At 28.2% G+C, this 9306-nt stretch overlaps 2 long non-coding RNA genes across 4 annotated transcripts; one reads left to right on the top strand and one right to left on the bottom strand.

The window, feature by feature from the left end:
- The first annotated feature begins 366 nt into the window (after window positions 1-366).
- LOC134271989 (uncharacterized) lies at window positions 367-2601 on the top strand. Its single transcript, XR_009993115.1, has 4 exons — window positions 367-549; window positions 851-922; window positions 1720-1847; window positions 2592-2601. It is a non-coding gene; the product is annotated as an uncharacterized LOC134271989 (long non-coding RNA).
- A 687-nt stretch (window positions 2602-3288) lies between these two features.
- Window positions 3289-9072, bottom strand: LOC134271993 (uncharacterized). Of its 3 annotated transcripts, none has more exons than XR_009993117.1 (3): window positions 9009-9072; window positions 7350-7477; window positions 3289-6564 (listed from the first exon to the last, which is right to left on the bottom strand). It is a non-coding gene; the product is annotated as an uncharacterized LOC134271993 (long non-coding RNA). The 3 variants fall into 3 exon arrangements; XR_009993116.1 differs by lacking the exon at window positions 9009-9072 and adding an exon at window positions 7791-8224; XR_009993118.1 differs by lacking the exon at window positions 9009-9072 and having other exon boundaries at window positions 3289-5020; window positions 5919-6564; window positions 7350-7663.
- Window positions 9073-9306: the final 234 nt, after the last annotated feature.

Raw genomic sequence — 9306 nt, 5'->3', positions numbered from 1 at the left:
ATGTGATTATGACGTCATCCATTCATTTACAGTCTAGACGGCCTAGTCTAGCCAGCCAGTTTGAACTGAATTTTTTACTGAAAACAATAACAACCTGGATTTTTTTTTTACTGAAAACAATAACACTAACACACAATAATAATAACACAGATTTTATTCAGAATCAAACTGGTTTATATAGCATGGGTTTGTTTAGGGTCGTGTGCAAAAAATACGATAGACTTACGTTTTGATCGTACTGTGTACGTCTCTGTACACAGTCTAGTCAGCAAGCTACCTATAGATGCATTATGACGTCATACACTTGTAAAATTAAAGTTTCATTTTCACTTTTGTTTCTAAGAAGTGAACGTAGATTTTCAGAAAATGTAGGACTATCTTTTGTTTACTCTCCTTTTCTATGATGATTTTCCTGCTGTTAAGCTTCTCTTGTATAAAGCTCAATTTCTCTATGACCACGGAAGTAATCATCCTGATGCATTCTTGTCATGTGAATGTTGAGAGCGTGTTCATTTTTGAAACATCCTTTCTGACAGACCTATTCCACAGGTAAGTTTGTCTTATTTTTGTTTACATTTCCTATGAAGGTCATCTTTGCATTTAATCATAATTATATGTACAGTTCTGTTTTGAATGTAAATGCTGTATTCATCCTCATTTCATGTGATTTACAGTTGTAAAACCTGCATGTTACTCAGAATGCATTTAAATCAGAAAAATGTTCACTAAATTTTGGTAAAATACATGGTATCTTTTACATTTCTGTCCTGTTTGTCTGTAAATTATTGCTTTACTTACATTGTAAAGTGAGGTTAATTTGTGTATCACTGAATTGTATGATTTTTTACAGGATCAGCTGAGATGTTATTTCACTGGATTATTTAATGGATAGGCTTATTGGGCATAAGGTTGGATATCTCTGGTAAGTTTTTCTTGTTTTTTAATTGTTTTCATTTCCTATGATGGTCATCTTTGCATTTAACCATGATTATATGGTTAATCTAATTACTGTGTAATACTTATGTGATCTGATGTCTCTAACTTACATTCATATAAGCACACCCTTATTTAACCTAAAATATATTAACACATGATCAAGGGATCTTCAGAATATTAATAAGTCCTTTTGTATAGATTATGATTTAATTTCATAATTCATTATGTATGTTACCCATGGAGTTCAGACTTACTAAATGGTGATCAAAGAGATATTGATTGGGAATGTAATGAGAGAAAAGGAGGAATTTACAAAAGATTAATCCTAATAGTAATTTACTTTTGTTTTGATTCTAAATATGTGTGATATATGGTATACATATAATTTCATTTTCACTTTTGTTTCTTGGTAATGAGCTTTTCAAAAAATGAAGGACTACATGTTGTACTGTGATGATGCTAAAAAAAATGCATTTTTCTGCATGCAGTACTGACAGGTATTAAACAAAATTGAATCTGCTGTTAATAAAAAGTCTTTTAGTGTCTAAATAATTAATCTGATAATCATTTCATTTATGATATTAATACAGCAGTTGTGCTTGTTTATTATCTATAGATAGCATGATGAACTTTTCTCATATGGAGTTAATGTTAAAAACAATTTTTCGAGATTAAAAACAAATATTTCCATGATCTTTTTTTGGCATTGTACATGTTGTATTTAAACATGCATTGTTTCATGCAGTACTCTGTCATATTAACAAAATGGTTTTATTTCTACAGTCATCAACATGGAAGATATGTTTTGTTCCTAACCATCTATAATCAATTCTCTATGAAGTTCAGACTGTCTGCTCTTCCTTTGGAAATACACAGTTAGTCAATCAACATAGAAACACACAATCTTGAAGGTAAAGTTTCAATGAGATACAATTGTAATTTTTATTTATTTTTTTATTTATTTACATATGCATTTTTATATTTTTGAATTGATAAGTAAATGATACATGATTTTTTTTTAAATAAAGAGGGCTTGGTGGTCATGGTCATGTTTAAACTATATTGATATCCTTTAGAAGAAGAAGAAGAAAAGGCATAAAAATTCATGATCAAATATTTAAAACTAAAATGTATAAAATTTTTCTTTGCCAAATGATAGTTAACAGCTGAAGATAGCATATTTATAGAATAAGTTAAATATGGCTAATTTGTTAACACCCAGCTTCCTTAATAGCATAATTGGTAAAGATAGGAAGTTTTGACTTCAATTGCTGATGAATTCTGAATTTTCCATTTAATATTAATATTATATCAAAGAGAAAGAATACTATAATGTGGCTCATTAGGATGACCAGAAAAGAAATCTTAATGACCCTCTTGACTATGTATAAAGATTGTAACCTTATAACTGATGTAAGATGATCTGATTGTGTGGAAATAAAATTTCCTGGTGTTTCTACTACCCAAGATCTTCTTATGAGTGTATGGGACTGCTGTAAACCTTCTCCTGTTCATAAAAATAATACCTTGGAGCATGACACTTTATTCATAAAAGGTACTTTCATGTATACATATTTCTACCCTTTTTGTTCTATATTTAGATTTCTTCATGTTATATAACAATTTTTTTTTTTAAACTCATTTTTTGTTATCAGGATTCTCTAGTAGGTCTTATGGAAATGATCTATGTCTACTCTCAGAAATGGTGAAAGACTATCAGATTATTAAGACTAACATTATTGATTAACATGAATACAAGAAAATCAAACAGGAGATGGATGGAGGATTTAAGAAGCACAGAGATCTTTCCAACAATTTAACCAGTATTATCATAGAGTCTGGTTTACAAAATTGACAAAGTAACATTTATCATTTTACTGTCATTTTCCAGGACACTGTTTTTCCAAAATCATAGATATTCTGTACAAAAAAATGTTTTTATATGGAAATGATCTCTCAATGAATAAAGTGTAATCATTTATTAAACTGAGATCTAGTCAAATCAAGTACAATTGTATTGAAAATATGATTTTCTGATAGCATGAACTCTTTAAAAATTAATTCTCACAGACCTCAAAGTGACTGAATGTAACTTTTATTTTTACCAATTCATATTGAAGACTGTTGTTATGTATGGGAATTACACATTTAAACCTTTTACTTTTCATCTTATATCTACAACTCCCCTAGAAATTACACAATATTCAGATACTGGATTTAATGTTATTATTTAACTTTCCTGGAATTGTAAATATATTTTGTTTGTGTATGTATCATGTTTAATTTTGAATTTAAATTGGTCTCAATAAGGCCCCCAATAAAGATGCAAGTGTCCCATAATCTGTGGTCTTAAAATGCTTAAATGCAAGTTTATTTCATACAGAAATACCTTAAATGTATAGACTAAATGTACTTATAGATTCAATATATAGAAGAACCCCTTATAAATAGTAAAAACCATTTCTTAAACCTGATTTTCTTGCCTATTCTCTCATGCATTACCTAACTTGGGTATTCTCAAATTATTGATTACATGAACAAACAAATTTAAGACAAAACCACAATATATACTGAATGCCCTGGAATGAAATGGTTACATATGTAAGATGTGTAACACATCATGTACAACTTTTAAGTCTACAAAATTTTAAGTTAACCATATTATACAATAAGACTACTTTTTTTTTCAAAGTTATGAAAAATTCTCCACAAAAATATGTATTTATGCAAAAGATAAATGTTAGGGTACAATTTTAAAATACATTTTACATGAATCACATAAAGAACATATCAAATCATTTCTTTGTGGTTGTTTTCCTTTTGGAACATCTGCGAACAGATATGCTATTTTGTCTTTTTTTATACATAAAAAGCATCCAAAAATCATTTGGAATTGATGTGTTTAACCCTGATACTCAGAATTTTAAGAGTTTCTGATGTATGCCCTACTTAGAAATGTTTACAATGTAACAAAGATGAAACTCATAATTGATTTAATCAACAATGATAAAGTCATCAGGTTTCCACATGCTTTTCTAACACACCATGTACATTTTTTTTTCTACTAGTATGTCTTTTGTTCACAAAAATTAAAATCAACAGAACTTAGCATTTCATAAAAAGAAATATAAACCCTAGCTATTAAAAATCTAAAAATATATTTGTGCATCAATGCATTATGTTTAACAAAACAATCTCTTTCACTGTGATGAAAATTGTCTTCCTCATATAACATGCAGATGAAGAACTTCTTTGGATGATGTCATTTTCACATGTAGAAAAGAAACTAATTAAACTAAAACTAAAAGACAGTCATTAAAATTTTAAGGACATTAAAGGATGATATCAAGATCTAAGTCCAGAAATTGATAAAATTCTACAAATATCATCCAAAGATGTATATGTTTGGATTTATTTTTTTTAATTCACAAGCAAATGATATGGTGCCATTTAATCTTTCAAACTTAAAAAAAAAATTCTATACTTTTGAATGAAAATTTCAAAATCTATAGGAGTCTTCCCAATACCTATCTATTTATGACTGAATATATGTAAATCACCAGAGTTGCTGTACTGCACCATTTGAATAAAAGTCATATCCACATTCCTGCCTTTTTTTTCTAAACCTTATTTCAAAACATAAATTATTCCAACCAGTCTTTATCTATGCAGTGATTATAAGATTTTTTACAGAATTCTAAGGTATTACATAGTAATAGTCTTTAAACATCCTTGAACATAGTGCATATGATTTACATTTCAATTCTTTCCAAAGAATATGATATGCCACCCAATAAAGCTAAAATAAAGTCTCTAGGTTATCATAAAATGTTAAAAGTCACAACAACTAAATTTTACCCATGAGAAAAATGATCCAAAAATCTATAGATCATCTCAGAATCTTGCTTTACTTATGATGTGAAGTTTGCAGGTTACAAATTATTGTCAAAGGTAGTTATCTCAATAATCTCATGCTTTGACCCTGACAAAGTGTCCTATAAAACTAAGTGTATTACTCTAACCTGTTCTGTGTAGTAAGCATGAAGTCTAAGGGATGATAGAAATATTCAAGATATTATTACATCTTTATGGGGGTCCTATTGAGACCTATTAAATTCAAAATAGGACACACCACACATACACAAACAAAATTTTTTTAAAGTTCCAGGAAAGTAATAATTACACCAAAGCTAGCTTTTAAACATCTGTGTAATTTGTTAGGGGTTGTAGAAATAAGATGAAAAATAAAAGGTTTAAATGTATACTTCTCATGCATAACAACTGTCTTCAATATGAATTAGTAAAAATAAAAGACACATTTAGATACTTTGAAGTCTGGGAATTATTTTTTTAAAAGATCTCATACTATCAGAAAATCACTATATCAATTCTAAGATTTGATTAGACATCAGTTTGTTATAAGACTGCAATTTATCTATTGTTGTGTATGACAGAATATGAAAGAGATGAAGGGGAGAGCTTTTTACTTTTTTTTCCTTCAGCATAGTTTAAAATATATATTATACAGGTCTTTATCTATGTAGTGAATATAGGATTTTTACAGAAACCCAAGGTATTACATAGTAATAGTCATATAAACACATTTGAACATTGTACATTTGATTAACATTTCATTCCTATCCTAAGAATTTGCACCTAATTTTTATAAAGTCTATAAGTTATTACACAATGTTTAAGTTATTGCATTACAGGACTCAAATCAGTAATCTCAATAATTAACTTTTATCCAGGAGTAAATGATCCAACAAAAATCTATAGAAATATCTTATTGATTCTTCATCTGTGTATTTATGATGTGAAGTTTGTAAGTTACAAATTATTGTCAAAGAAGTCATCTCAATAATCTTATGCTTTGACCTTGACAAATTGTCCTAAACAACAAAGTGTATTCCTACAACCATTCTATATGTAATAAATATGTACAATATGGTATGATAAAGATATTCAAGATATTATTAAACCACAGATTATGGGACACTTGCATCTTTATTGGGGGCCTTATTGAGACCAATTTAAATTCAAAATTAAACATGATACATACACAAACAAAATATATTTACAATTCCAGGAAAGTTAAATAATAACATTAAATCCAGTATCTGAATATCTGTGTAATTTCTAGGGGTGTTGTAGATATAAGATGAAAAGTAAAAGGTTTAAATGTGTAATTCCCATACATAACAACAGTCTTCAATATGAATTGGTAAAAATAAAAGTTACATTCAGATACTTTGAGGTCTGTGAGAATTAATTTTTAAAGAGTTCATGCTATCAGAAAATCATATTTTCAATACAATTGTACTTGATTTGACTAGATCTCAGTTTAATAAATGATTACACTTTATTCATAGTCAGTGTCTGACAGTAAAATGATACAATCCTGTTACTTTGTCATCCTGTAAACCACAGTCTATGATAATACTGGTTAAATTCGTTGGAAATCATATTTATCTCTGTGCTTCTTAAATCCTCCATCCATCTCCTGTTTGATTTTCTTGTTTCAGTGTTCCAAGAGAGGATATTCTGTTAGTCTTTGCATAATCTGATAGTCTTTCACCATTCTGAGAGTAGACATAGATCATTTCCATAAGACCTCACTAGAGAATCCTGAAAAAAAAAATGTCTCAGTTTAAAAAAAAAAAATTGTTATATAACATGAGCTTGATTGAAATCTAAATATAGACAAAAAGGGTATAAATACAAGTTGTAACATAAGATTTTTATGAATAAAGTGTCATGCTCCAAGGTATTATTTTTATAAACAGGAGAAGGTTTACAGCAGTCCCATACACTCAAAAGAAGATCTTGGGTAGTAGAAATACCAGGAAATTTTATTTCCACACAATCAGATTATCTTACATCAGTTATAAGGTTACAGTTTTTATACATAGTTAAGAGGGTCATTAAGATTTCTTTTCTGGTCATCCTGATGTGCTACATTATAGTATTCTTTCCCTGTGATATAATGATAATATTAAATGGAAAATTCAGAATTCATCAGCAATTGAAGTGAAAACTTGCTATCTTTACCAACTATGATATTAAGGGAGCTGGGGGGGGGGGTTTACAAATTAGCCATATTTAACTTATTCTATAGATATGCTATCTTCAGCTGTTAACTATCATTTGGCAAAGAAAACTTTCATACATTTTAGTTTCAAAATTTGATCATGCATTTTTGTATATATATTGAAATGGAGCTCTTCTTCTTCTTCTAAAGGAGATCAATATAGTCTAAAAATGACCATGACCACCAAGCCCTTTTTATTTAAATATATCATTTACATATCAATTCAAAATTATAAACATGCATATGTAAAAAAAAAAAAATAAATAAATAAATAAAATAATAAATAAATATATATTACAATTGTATCTCATTGAAACTTTACCTTCAAGTTTGTGTGTTTCTATGTTGGTTGACTAACTGTGTATTTCCAAAGGAAGAGCAGACAGTCTGAACTTCATAGAGAATGGATTATAGATGGTTAGGAACAATACATATCTTCCAGGTTGAGGACTGTATAGAAAATAAAACCATTTTGTTAATATGACAGAGTACTGTGTGAAACAATGCATGTTTAAATACAACATGTACAATGCCAAAAAAAAAAAGATCATGAAAATGTTTGTTTTTAATCTCAAAACAAATTGTTTTTAACATTAACTCCAGATGAGAAAAGTTCATCATGTTATCTTTAGATAATAAAAAAAGCACAATTACTGTATTGATATCACAAATAAAATGATTATCAAATTAATTATTTATACACTAAAAGATTTTTTATTAACAGCAGATTCAATTTTGTTTAATATCTGTCAGTACTGCATACAGAAAAATACATCTTTTTTTAGCATCATCACAGTACAACATGTAGTCCTTCATTTTTTGAAAAGCTCATTACTAAGAAACAAAAGTGAAAATGAAAATATATGTATGCCATATATCCCACATATTTAGAATCAAAACAAAAAGTAAATAACTTAGGATTAATCTTTTGTAAATTCCTCCTTTTCTCTAATTAGATTCCTAATTAATATCTCTTTGATCACCATTTAGTAAGTCTGAATTCCATGGCCATGGGTAACATACATAATGAATTATGAAATTAAATCATATAATTTATACAAAAGGACTTATTAATATTCTGAAGATCCCTTAATCATGTGTTAATATATTTTAGGTTAAATAAGGGTGTGCTTATATGAATGTAAGTTAGAGACAACAGATCACATAAGTATTACACAGTAATTAAATTAACCATATAATCATGCTTAAATGCAAAGATGACCTTCATAGAAATACACAATTAACCTCATTTTACAATGTAAGTAAAGTAATAATTTACAGACAAAAGGGACAGAAATGTAAAAGATACCATGTATTTTGCCAAAATTTAGAGAACCTTTTTCTGAATTAAATTCAATATCATGGAATGATCCATCATAGAAATATTAAATGCACTCTGAGTTACATGCAGGTTATACAACTGTAAATCACATGAAATGAGGATAAATACAGAATAGACATTCAAAATAGAACTATACATAATTATGATTAATTGCAAAGATGACCTTCATAAATGTAAACAAAACAAAGACAAACATACCAGAATTATCCAATTATATGCCCAATTAAACAATCCAGTGAAACAACATCTTAGCTGATCCTGAAAAAAAAAGCATACAATATTCAGTGATACTCAATTTAACCTCATTTTACAAAGGAAGTAAAGCAACAATTGACAGACAAACAGAACAGAAAAACATGTTTAAATGTAATGCAAAATAATATCTCTTATATATGGATACCTATACACTAATCAATCATATTTAATGTCATTCGTAAAATGTATTTTTTAAGACAGATTTATTTAGGATCGACTTTTTAAATGATAACATGAATAGCACGCCATACTTTAACCACATGTCAAAACATTCTCTCAAATTACACAGAAATGGATTATTTAGCATAGCTGACATTAAACATATAGGTGAGCGATAACATAATCACAATCATAAACAATGTGAAACAACTTTAAACGACCTACACTGTGGATTACAAGCCTTTTTCACTGGGGTAAAATCCTGCCGAAAATTCGCCATGGCCGCCCGAAACCCCGAACCCGACTGTATAAAAGATGAAGTCATACAATAACATAACACTGATGTAGTATTACATGATTTTTTTTATTTTATTTCTTAAAAACTATAACGGGAGTTTACCCAAAAAAAAAAATTAATAAGAAAAAAAGATTAAAAGTTATTTTAAAAAAGTTAAAAGATAAAAAATTTAAAGTTAATTTAAAAAAAAGTTTAAAAATTCTAAGTTTTTTAAAAAAGTGACCT

Source organism: Saccostrea cucullata, unplaced genomic scaffold (genome assembly GCF_032062105.1).
Source record: "Saccostrea cucullata isolate Sc308-1 unplaced genomic scaffold, CSIRO_AGI_Scuc_v1 ctg1249, whole genome shotgun sequence".
In the NCBI taxonomy this organism is placed as follows: domain Eukaryota; kingdom Metazoa; phylum Mollusca; class Bivalvia; order Ostreida; family Ostreidae; genus Saccostrea; species Saccostrea cuccullata.
The sequence above is the reverse complement of the archived record's forward strand: the minus strand, read 5'-3'. Positions and strand labels throughout refer to the sequence as shown.